At 43.5% G+C, this 11,904-nt stretch overlaps 1 protein-coding gene and 1 pseudogene across 1 annotated transcript in view; one reads left to right on the top strand and one right to left on the bottom strand.

The window, feature by feature from the left end:
- Positions 1-11,904, bottom strand: part of PCBD2 (pterin-4 alpha-carbinolamine dehydratase 2) — a 54,259-nt gene that overhangs the window by 28,422 nt on the left and 13,933 nt on the right. The window lies entirely within an intron of this gene.
- LOC129392303 (40S ribosomal protein S15a-like) lies at positions 3,808-4,230 on the top strand (annotated as a pseudogene).

Here is an 11,904-nt window from a genome sequence, read left to right as displayed (position 1 = left end):
GCCTGCGCGTCCGGAGCCTGTGCTCCACAACGGGAGAGGCCACAACAGTGAGAGGCCCGCATGCCGCAAAAAAAAAAAAAAAAAAAATCATGAAGTAAAATACTTTACTGACAGGGAAAAATGGTCACCATATATAAAGTGAGAAAAAGCAACTGAGCTAAAAAGCATCTTCACTATGACTCCAAATATATATACAAACATATGTACATACATACATACTCACAAAATACACATTCACACATACTGCTTTTTAAGTGGGCAGAAGGTATATTTTTCTTCTTTGTACTTTTCTGTGTCTTCCTAATTATAAAACATACTATACAGTCAGGAAAAAAAATGTATTTATTAACAAGCTAAACAGACCACACAAACGAAACAGGGTGCTATCATTCCTGTAAGAGAGAGAGGCCAGGCTGATCTCTGTGGGGTATGAGTAATCCATGAACGTTAAACCCTTCTATTTAAAGCTTGAAGTTTTAAACAAATAGGAAGATGGAAGAGACTCATTCTCAAGCTTACATAACAGAATCACAGTTTAAGACATTTAGAATTACAATGGCCCTCTCTTCTACACACCTGTATCCGCAACTGTATGATCAGTGGCTCAGAAAGCTGGGGTCTCTCAGTGCAGAAGTTTATCTTCTCTACACCAAGTTCTAATTTGCCAAGTTAAGTTTTTAGCTGCTCTTTGCAGACCTTCATCTGGAAGAGACTTCCCCTTCCAGGTAGAAGTTGACCTCCAATCTGTAACTGACTTAGGACAAATAACTGATCAATCAAGTATTATAAACTAATGCTTTCAGGGCAGGGCATGGGAAACATGTAGCAATTTACAGGTCAAATTCCTATCAGTAGCTGGCTATCCTTTTCTTCAAAATATGCAAAGAACACATTGCCTCTTTTAAGCCCTCCAAAATAAACAGTTTCCTAAATAAAACAAAGAAACAGACTCAATTTTGAACAGCAGAGTTGTTCATTCAAAGGTCTAGGACATTCCTAAATAGAACAGCAATCCATATCCTGAATTACCCCACAACCCTTCAAAATATAGACTTGGGTTAGAGAAGAGCTGTGGCCTTAGAATAAGTGGGAAGCCTGGCCTTGAAAGGACAGCGCCTCACTGCTTCATCTGTACGTTTGAGCAGGTTCCTTCTTACCATTAGTAACCTGGGCTTCCTAATACCCAACCCTGCAAGGCTGCTGGAAAGCTTCAATGAAACCACCTACATTATTTCCCAGGTCACCCAACAATGAGCTACTAACGCCTGGAAAACACTCAATAGTTCATAAAATACTTTGTGACTCTCCAAACTGTCAGAAAGAAAACTGACTTGGCTGCATTTCTGGTAAATAGTGCAACATTAAAGAGTTACCTGTATTACAGGTATGACCCTAAAAGCCTGTATTACAGAGTGACCTTAAGGCAACATTTTTACATCAAAAACTTTTTAAATAATTCCTAAAAAAATGTATCAAATAAACTTTTAAAACTTTTCTATCTGGAATGCCACCAAGTTATGATTTTTAAAAAAAGAAAGAAAAGAAAATCAGCCAAGAAGGCTGGACCAGTGGTCACAGATAAGGAAAGGAATCTGACATTAAAAGAACTGTCCTGAAACGAAAATGAGTGCCTAATAGATAACAGGTAGAAGGGCTGCAGCAGTGTGATGCTCTGTGAAGTCCTGGCAGAACCTGCCGTGGTCCCTCAGGACACCAAGATTTACGAAAGACTGGGTGTGGGTGGCTGAAGCCGTGGAGCCACAATATCGAGTAAGTGCCAACCTCAGCCTCTCCTTGTTGGAGGTGATTTACTAGAGATGCCACAAGTGGCCCATTTCTTTCTCCGACACTCCAAAACTGCCTGCAGAACAGAGGCACGATCAATGCTGTTCTTCTGGGAAGGGTGCCACGGCCCTAAAGACCATCCCATCATACATAATAACTTAGCAGCCAAGTAAGTTGGTCACTGTTAGGAAACATCTGTGTTTAGGAGCAAGGAAATGAGAGAAAGGAGAAGTCCCTGGTGAGAAAGGGTTTTAGGTAGTAACCTGTAGGAGACAAAAGCACTATGTTCCCCTGGGGCTAAGGGCGCTGACCAGGATCACCTATGTGAGCCCAATCAAGGGGCTTCGTGTATTCAAAATACCTAGGTAACACTGGGAGGGCACTGTGGGAGAGGTACACAAGCACAACCCAAGTCTTCACCCTCAAGGTACTTATATCTTAGATGCAGAGAGACAAAAGTAAGGGGTCACATTCCTCTGTTGCATGATTTAAGCTGCACTTACTCACATCCTAATTCCACCACTGGTTCACTGTCAACTTCACCACTGGGCCTCAATAGCCTCATCCGTCCTAGCACTAACGTTCACAGGTTTAATATCAAAACAAGGCTGAAAGAAAACCACTAACAAATAGGATAATGCAAGGGCTGAATTACAAACAGAAAGAACAGACAAGAGGCTAATGTCTGTGGCTACAAAGATCTATGTAAGGCACATGAGCTCCACTTCCTCTCCAGTCTGCCCTGCACCCCCATCCCACACAAACCATCCTTCCTACGGCCACTGATGACCTCCATGTTGCTTAATGCGTGATCATCTTTAGGTACTCATGTTACTTGGAGTGTCAGCAGAACTGATTCCTCTCTCCCTTTTTAAAAAAATTTTATTTATTTAATTTATTTATTTTTGGCTGCATTGGATTTTCGTTGCTGCACACAGGCTTTCTCTAGTTGCAGCGAGCAGGGGCTACCCTTTCGTTGCAGTGTGCGGGCTTCTCATGGCAGTGGCATCCCTTGCTGCAGAGCACGGGCTCTAGGCTCACAGGCTTCAGTAGTTGTGGCACGTGGGCTCAGTAGTTGTGGCTCATGCGCTCAGTAGTTGTGGCTCATGGGCTCTAGAGCACAGGCTAAGTAGTTGTGGCACATGGGCTTAGTTGCTCCACGACATGTGGGATCTTCCCGGACCAAGGCTCGAACCCATGTCCCCTGCATTGGTAGGCGGATTCTTAACCACTGTGCCACAAGGAAAGCCCCCTCTCTCCCTTTTAAAACATCATCTTCTTCTGGATTCTGTGTACAAACTGGCCTGCTTTTCTTCCTATTTCACTATAAAGTCTTTCTCAGTCTTCTGCCAACACCTCCTCTTCTATCCAACCCCTAAATGGACTGAGTTCTGAGCCCTCTTCTCTTCTCACACTATAATTTCTGCCTGGGTAACTTCATCTATTACATTGGCTTGGTTCCATACACATCTATGTCTCCCCAATTATCTACAACCCAGACACAAAACTACCTTCTTAGGGTTGACACTGGGATGTCTCATAGCAACGCACACTTAATAATATCCATACCAGAAACCTTGATCCTTGGACACCAATCCTGTTCCCTTCCCACACTTCCCCAGCTCAGTAAATGTCACTTCCAACCACCCAGTTCCTCAGGTCCTAAACCTGAAAGTCATACTTAACACTCCCTGCTCTTCTTCCTCACCACCCATCACCACTCCTCCCTTGTAGAGAAACTTAGGTTTTCTCTTGATATTTTTATTCCCTGTAAGTGTTATGTGTGGCATCATTGGTTCCTGCTCATGTAAACTACTAAAAGCAGCTCCAACCTCTATACCTCTCTGCTTCCCCTCTGTCACTATCCAGTCCAGAATCTCCTGCTGTGTCCACCTAGTGATGATGTCTCACCTGGATGAATGCAACAGCCTCCTTACTATTCTCCTCATGTAATTTTTTGCCCCCTCCCGCCTCCACTTCATCCTCTAAGTCCTCAGACAGTCTGCCCACTTCCCATAACACCATGTCCTCACCCCTCCTGTCCTCTTCCTGTCACCTTTCTGGGCCGCCATATTGGTGCATGTGAATGTCCTGGCTGATGCTCTCAAGAACATGAATGATGCCAAAGAGATGCAAACACCATGTTCTTACTAGACTGTGCTCCAAAGTCATCATCCAGTTTCTAACAGTAATAACGAAGAATGGTTACATTGGCGAATTTGAAATCACTGATGACCACAGAGCTGGGAAAATTGTTGTGAACCTCATGGGCAGGTTAAACAAGTGTGTAGTGATCAGTCCCAGATTTGATGTGCAACTCAAAGATCTAAAAAAATGGCAGATTGCCCATTTGGTTTCATTATACTGACAACCTCAGCTGGCATCATGGACAAAGAAGCAGCAAAACAAAACACAGGAAAGAAAATCCTGGGATTCTTTTCCTAGGGATGTAATACACACGTGCAAATGAAATGCCTCAATGGACAAAGGAAATAAAAGAAAAAGAAAATGCATCAGCTTATCAGTTCCTTAGAGAGGTCTTCCCTGACAGCTCTCCTCCAACTGAATTCGGTTTTCCCATTTTCTCTCTCTCAACCGTCTCTTCTGCTGGAGAGGCAGTACCCACACTGGCAAATGGAAGGGATTGCCTGGGTCAAATCCCGACTCCACTGTGGGGTCCTGGGCAAGTCACTTAATCTAAACTCTGGTACCCTTATCTGTAAAATGAGGTAAATATTCTCTTGAAGACAGGGTTTTGTGAGGATTAAATGAATAAATACATGTAAAGTCCTTACAACATAGTGCCTGGCCCAAAGTTGGAGTGTTCATTAAGCATTAGCTATTAGGATGTTTCTTCATGGCACTTACCATAACTGGCAATTATATATGCATTATTTTCTTTGTTTATGCTCTCCCTCCTCTACTATACTATAAGTGTTAGCTCCAGTTCCAGTATGGCCACTAATGTTTTTTGCCCCCCGTCCTTGGCTTCCCCACTTCTTCAGTGACAGGGATGACTAGGTGACCTCTCAGGTACCTTACAGTTCTAATCTCTAACAGACTAAAGAGGCCTCTTACAGAGAAGTAATGAGAGGTAAGGTTAGAGACTGTGGGCAGCTTTGAAAACCTCTGCGAAGATGATGTCTTGTAAGATGTAACAGAAAGGAATTGGGATTTTCTGAGCAGAGACCAACTTGGTCACAATAAAACAGCATGCAGGCCAATGAAGGCAGAGAGGGCCTAGAGGTAAAAAGCCATGAGGAAGCTCCTACCGGAGCGCTAGGGAGAGGAGAGGTGCACCCAGACCAAGCACAGTCACTGACCAGGTCCTGGTGACTGATCACCAAGATAATTCTTCAGTGTCATGTCTGGGTGCTTGAGAGAATGGTGGTCCTGCTGAGACAAACAAACAAGTTTCTTTTAGGAAACTTTCTTGTAGGAAAGACAGAAAGACAATAAAAATTTGCTTTCAGATACCTTAAACCTGAGGCAACGCTGAATGAGGGAGAGAGCACCACAAGGACCCTCCATGCCAATCTTTAGCCCAGCTCACTGAACCGATCTTAGGGCCCTCACTTCCCCCACACATTACAAGTAAGAGGTGCCCTCTTTCTCTCTGTCCCTGACCTGTGCCACCTGCTGACCCCTCCTCTGTAGCTCCTTCCTTCAAAAAAACCTATCAGACCTATCAAAACTCCCCCTCTCCAGGCAGACTTCCTGGATTACACCTTTCAGCTTCTTAGTATTTCAGATTTTAGTGCCCAGTTAGCATGACAATTTTTAAAATCAACTATCAGGACTTCCCTGGTGGTCCAGTGGGTAAGACTCTGTGCTCCCAATTCAGGGGACCTGGGTTTGATCCCTGGTCAGGGAACTAGATCCCGCATGCATGACACAACTAAGAAGTCCATGTGCCACAAGTAAAGATCCGGCATGCTGCAACTGAGACCCGGCACAACCAAAATAAATAAATAAATATTTTAAATAATCAACTATCAATATCTTATACAAGGCAGATGTTCCACCTCCCCAACAAAACTGGGAATTCTTCTGGGCGGGAACAGAATCAGTTGCTTCTTTTGCATCTTCCTCCTTCCACGCCTTGGTCCCAGAGCAGTGCCAGCCCCTCAGTGGTTGCCGGCTCAAGGACCTCGCTACGCTCTCTGATCCTGACAGAGAAAGGCCCTCTGGCTCTCAGTGGGGACACCACGTGGCTCCCAGCCCAGCCCAGCCCCGACTGGGTCTGCTCCAGGCACCTGGTGCATGTCCATGGTCAGTGCTGCAGTGGCGAGGACAGGGCATTTGAAGTCAGTTTGATGAATGATATGGTAGAAGGCCACAATCCTGCCTTACTGGCTGAGAGCACAGGAGCAAACTGATTCATTAGTGGCGTTTGCTGTTTTGATAAGACTGATTTTAACGATACAATTAAATGATGTCTGATTGCTCAACAGTGATCCTGGGCTGCTCCCACACAAGCACAGCTTTGTTTGTCCTAGCTGGTGAAGAGCCCCTTTCTCAGGGAAGTATTGTCAAACCCCTCTAAGGCAGAAAAGTAATCCAACAAGCAGTCCTTGGAAAACAAGACATCTCCCAGAAGAAATCAAAAAATAAACACAAAACACCTTTCTATATCACAGTAGGATCTGAAAATGCTGCTGTGGGAACCAGAGATGAGTCTGGCGCCTACTAACTGTGACATGACCCCGTGCGACCACAGCAAGTCCATGATCACAGTCTGGTTCAGTGTCCTTCTGTAAAATTCAGAGGACTAATTTTAGTGAATTAGTTAGAATGGCCCATTCCAGCCTGGATCAGAAGGGCAATATGATGGTAAATTATCTGCAAAACAGGGAAGAGGATGCATTGCTTTGTTTTGTTTAAAAGGATGTAGAGAAAAGAGCAACACACAGAGAGCTCAGAGCCAGGGTGAGCTCTGGTAGGCCACATGCCTCCTGAGGTGAGAAAGCCACTGGTCACTACCTGGCCACAGAAACGTGAGTGCAGCGTTGTAGCTGCTGCTCGGAGGAGCTGATAAAGAGTTGATAAAGCCTCTTCATCAGGCACCCAGGGTCCGTATTTCAAAACAGCTGAATGCAAGTTTCTATGTCATGGCCCTAATGCACCAAAACTCTATTGACAAAACTCTTGCTGTGCAAACCTAAACATTATTGATAATGGCTGTACTGAAACAATGGAGTGGCATACCAAAGAAAAACAGAAACAGATCAGAAAACAAGACCAAAATACTTTTAAGTGATTACTTAAGGTCTCCTTTAAATTATTTTCCGTAATTATCGAGCCAGCAGTCCATTGTTATTAATTCATATTTAGCCTATTTAAGCGGTACCAGCAACGCAGGCTGAAAACAAATGCCTCAGTAATTTCCTAACTTTTGAGTGTTATTTTCTTGTCAGTTAAATTTAAAGCAGCCCATTTGTGACCACATTATACCAAGTTAATCTCATCTAAAGTGCTTCACAAACCCTAACAGCTACACTAAGGTTTTATACTAATGAAAGCAATTTACATAAATGAAATTTATGTCAATGCATTTCATGACAAATTTTTTATTTTATAATAATTATAGTACTTATATGATAACATCTGTTGATAGTCACAGTCTAAACCTGGCAAAGATTTAAACCCACAACATTTTCCATGCATCATGTACATTATCTGTGAAAAGCAATAAAAAAAAGTAATGAATGCATTAATCATACCAATATCATCTGCAAAGCATAAATCTGAAATACCTTTCACGTCAGCTCAAACTGCCTTTTATTTTTTACACACCTGATTTTATGCCATCTGTAAAAGGGCAAGACAAAGACTTTTGAGGAAATTACATTTCTTGGCTGTTTGACTTTTACAAAATACTCAGGCAAAGTTGTGTAAACAGAAGGTTTACTATACTACTAAGAAAAAATGATGCAGTTAAAAGTCCATTTTTATTAAAGGACAGTGTAATGACCACAGCATTTTCACACTGCAGTGTGGTGTCATATTTGCATTTTTTACACCTGTTTTACATTTCCCCTCGTCTATCTATCACATGTGTTTTTACAAATACACATCAGCTCTAAACCTCTTCTATGACATAAACAGCAGAAGCAAGACTCCAAATGATAACATTTTAGGCTCTAATTTCCCTACCCTGGTGGATAACAAACCAACGTCCCAGCCACCACCTGACAACATCAGCGTGTCCTGCCCGGGGCTCCCTGGGACTCCAGGAATAACTTCAAAGTGAAAACCAACATGAATTCACCACGCAGATATCCTTACTAGCTTCCCAAATTTTAGGTAAAGTTTACTAAAAGGTAGCGTCTCTACTCTCCACTCCAATGACAACTGTGAACACTTTCTCAGGTTTCTAGTTGGCTAAAAAAGCCCATCAGTGGGCACATGTTAAGAGCAAGCAACTGGTGTGATAATCAGACAAGTTTTCACTTTCCCTGGCTCCCAGACACACAGATAATAGCCTAAACTTTAAAAGCAAAATGACACTTTCTAACCTATATGATGCTGAAGCCTTAAGAACATCCTCACTGACAGTGTTTCTTTACCCTCACCAGGCAGTGAATATCCACTTTCAAGAGCACTCAGATGTGACATTTATATTACTGAATTACTGACTCATAACTTAATGAACAATAAAAACTGAACTAATTCATTCACAAGGAGAGTGCCTGAGACCTCCACCCATGTCCTGCCAGAATCGTTAAGATTTTCATTAACAGTTGTCTGTCTTCTGGTATCAACAAGCCTTTGACTTCACTAAGTGTTTCAGAATGTTAACCATAAGCCTATTATCAAATTCCTCAATAAAACATCTTTACAAAGTAAGTCAGCAACAGTAACTTTCAACTGCTCTACAGCAGGAGCTCCAGGCACAGGAATAGAAACCATTTTACAAACCCCAAACTCACATATGGTGGGTGTTACTGCTGCTAGACACACAGAACCCCGCTCCTCCACCATCGCCACCACCGCAGAGGCCATTCAGAAGCCCCCTCCCTACTCCAATGCCAGAAATCTTTTAACAGCAGCAGTTACATTAACCAAAATGTGATGAACAAGACATAGCACAAATAGAGCTTGGACCCTGCCCTGTGAGAGATACTCAACTTGGACAAGCTATTAGACTGAACCATGTAAAAGAGCCATTTTTGTAGGTCAAATCTGGCTGAATATCAGCCAGTTCATAAGATTCCATCTAACAAAATCGAATACCCTGCAGGCAGGCCCACCTAATAAAGCACAGACAAGGTACAGGAGCTCCTCCTGGAATGCAGAGAATTACAGTTCTTTTTCACAAAGCTCAGTCCCTCTCTCATGAACCAAACCTGCTCTCCATTACCAAGTGGAAAATCCTTATCTCCTCCAGCCAGAACTCTTCATTCACCCAAAAGGTACCTAACGAGGTCAGCTGACCTACCCCCACTCTTACCTATTCCTGATACTAAGTTTGTTTCTGCGCTGAACAGGGGTGGCCCAGTATCCAAGAATGAGAGACTGGGGACAGCCTTCCCAGGGGGCTGGGATGCCGCCTGGCCCACCTGGGCTCCTGCCCTGGAGGGCTCCACCTGCTGGCATCTGCAGTAGCTGTTGCCTAGGTTCAAAGCCTCATCTTCTAAACCTGCTTCCAAAGCATAAAATTTCCTCTTAATTTTTTTTTTTTTTTTTAATTTTTGGCTGCGTTGGGTCTTCGTTGCTGCGAGAGGGCTTTCTCTAGTTGCGGCAAGCGGGGGCTACTCTGTTGCAGTGAGCGGGCTTCTCATTGCGGTGGCTTCTCTTGTTGCAGAGCACGGGCTCTAGGCGCGTGGGCTTCAGTAGTTGTGGCTCACAGGCTGAATAGTTGTGGCTCAAGGGCTTCAGTAGTTGTGGCTCGCGGGCTCTAGAGCACAGGCTCAGTAGTTGTGGCGCACAGGCTTAGGTGCTCTGCAGCATGTGGGATCTTCCTGGACCAGGGCTCGAACCCGTGTCCCCTGCATTGGCAGGCGGATTCTTAACCACTGTGCCACCAGGGAAACCCATTTCCTCTGATTTTGTAAGCTTCCCACTTGTCCCCACATGACAATGCCTAACAAAATGTATCTTTATGGAAGGCTCACACCCACATTTCTAACTGACATTTTGTTCTTTCAACACTATCACCCTGCAGTTGCCAAACACCTAAGAATACGTTTACATGTCACTCAGAGACCTCTCCCTCCTTATGTCTACATGAACAGAAAAAAAGCAAAACTCCTTTACAAATGCCAACCCCACCCTAAGTCCAAGTACTCCAAGTGTCGAAACTTCCTGCCTCGGCCCTGGCACTGCCATGCTCGGAATACCCATGGAGTCTCACCATTACCTTTGCAACGCCACCGAGGAAAGACAGTGGGCTAACGGCAACCAAAACCCACGGCCACTTCATCCACCTACGCCATTAGGATCCCTCAGGAATTTTCACATTTATATTAGCTAAGTATTTGCGTCGATCTGAGCTATCAAATGCATGTGGACTCTTTGGAACTAACCATATTTTGGAATAAAACCTCTAAGAGGAAAAAAGTCCAAGTATATTTTACTAGCTACTTCTTATGGTAAAACCTAGAATAACCCAAAGCTTTGAGAAGTAGCTTTTCCATCCAGGGTCAATGAAAAGGTTTCTAAAATGTATGGTTCAATTTCTATAGTAATAAAAGAAATGGATTCTAAAGCAAACTTATAATACCATTTCACACACGCTACATAAGCAAACCACTTAAAAACTGTAACACCCGGGACTTCCCTGGTGGTCCAGTGGTTGAGATTCTGTGCTTCCACTGCAGGGGGCGTGGGTTCCATCCCTGGTCGGGGAACTAACATCCCACACGCTAAGAGGCACGGCCAAAAAAAAAAAAAAGTAACACCCAACAAGTGTAAACTTACTCCTGAAGATTTATTGTAAGTAAAAAGACAAGACTATGTAAAGAACTGTAAAATGTTCATACCCTACTGAGCAAAAAAACAGAACATTTTTTACCTATATATTCAGCAAAGACTAAAAAAATACATGCTAATACCCAGTGTGACGTCTCTTAGGGGAGATGGGGGTCATCAGCTCTGACCACGGCTCCCTCCAGCGTGTAAAGCTGAGGCCAGGAGAGGTGCTGTCACATGCAGCACAGTGGGCCTCCCCTAACTCCTGCTAAGGGCAGGGCTGCAGTGAGGGAGACATGGTCTTAGCAAGGCATACACAGGCATGTGGAAATGCCTGCTCACAATAAAAAGTTACAGGTCCACAGGCTAGAGTGGACATCCTCTCATACCCATCTGGCATACACGGGGGACTGTACCTAGAAGATAAATTTCTAGATTCATACAATGGGTATTGTTGGACAATGGGTATTTTAAAAGTTGATAGACATCACCCAATTGCTCTCCAAAAAGTTTATATTATTTGACACTCCGACCTCTTCACTTTCCATCTCCCACATCACAACAACTGCACTTCCCTCCTCACCAGCTTAGACTCCAAAGTCCAATGTTTTGACCCTCCCTTGCACACATCCTTAGTTTCCTTGCCCCCTGTTCCTCCACTGCACTCATCTGGCAAAAGTTCAGCCCTTGTTAACAGCTCATACAACTCAATAACAAAAAAAACAAACAACCCATCCAAAAATTGGGCTGAAGACCTAAATAGACATTTCTCCAAAGAAGACATACAGATGGCCAACAGCCACATGAAAAGATGCTCAACATCACTAATTATTAGAGAAATGCAAATCAAAACTACAATGAGGTACCACCTCACACCAGTAAGAATGGCCACCATGAAAAAGCCTACAAATAACAAATGCTGGAGAGGGTGTGGAGAAAACGAAATCTTCCTACACTGTTAGTGGGAATGTAAATTGGTGCAGCCACTATGGAAAACAGTTTGGAAGTTCCTCAAAAAAACTAAAAATAGAGTTGCCATATGATCTAGCAATCCCACTCCTGAGTATATATCAGGACAAAACTATAATTCAAAAAGATACATGCATCCCCCGATGTTCACTGCAGTGCTATTTACAATAGCCAAGACATGGAAACAACATAAATGTCCACTGACAGATGAATGGATAAAGAAGATGTGGCACATAT

This window comes from Physeter macrocephalus, chromosome 8, assembly GCF_002837175.3.
Source record: "Physeter macrocephalus isolate SW-GA chromosome 8, ASM283717v5, whole genome shotgun sequence".
In the NCBI taxonomy this organism is placed as follows: Eukaryota; Metazoa; Chordata; class Mammalia; order Artiodactyla; family Physeteridae; genus Physeter; species Physeter macrocephalus.
Note: the sequence above shows the minus strand (reverse complement) of the source record. Positions and strands in the feature narration are given on the sequence as shown.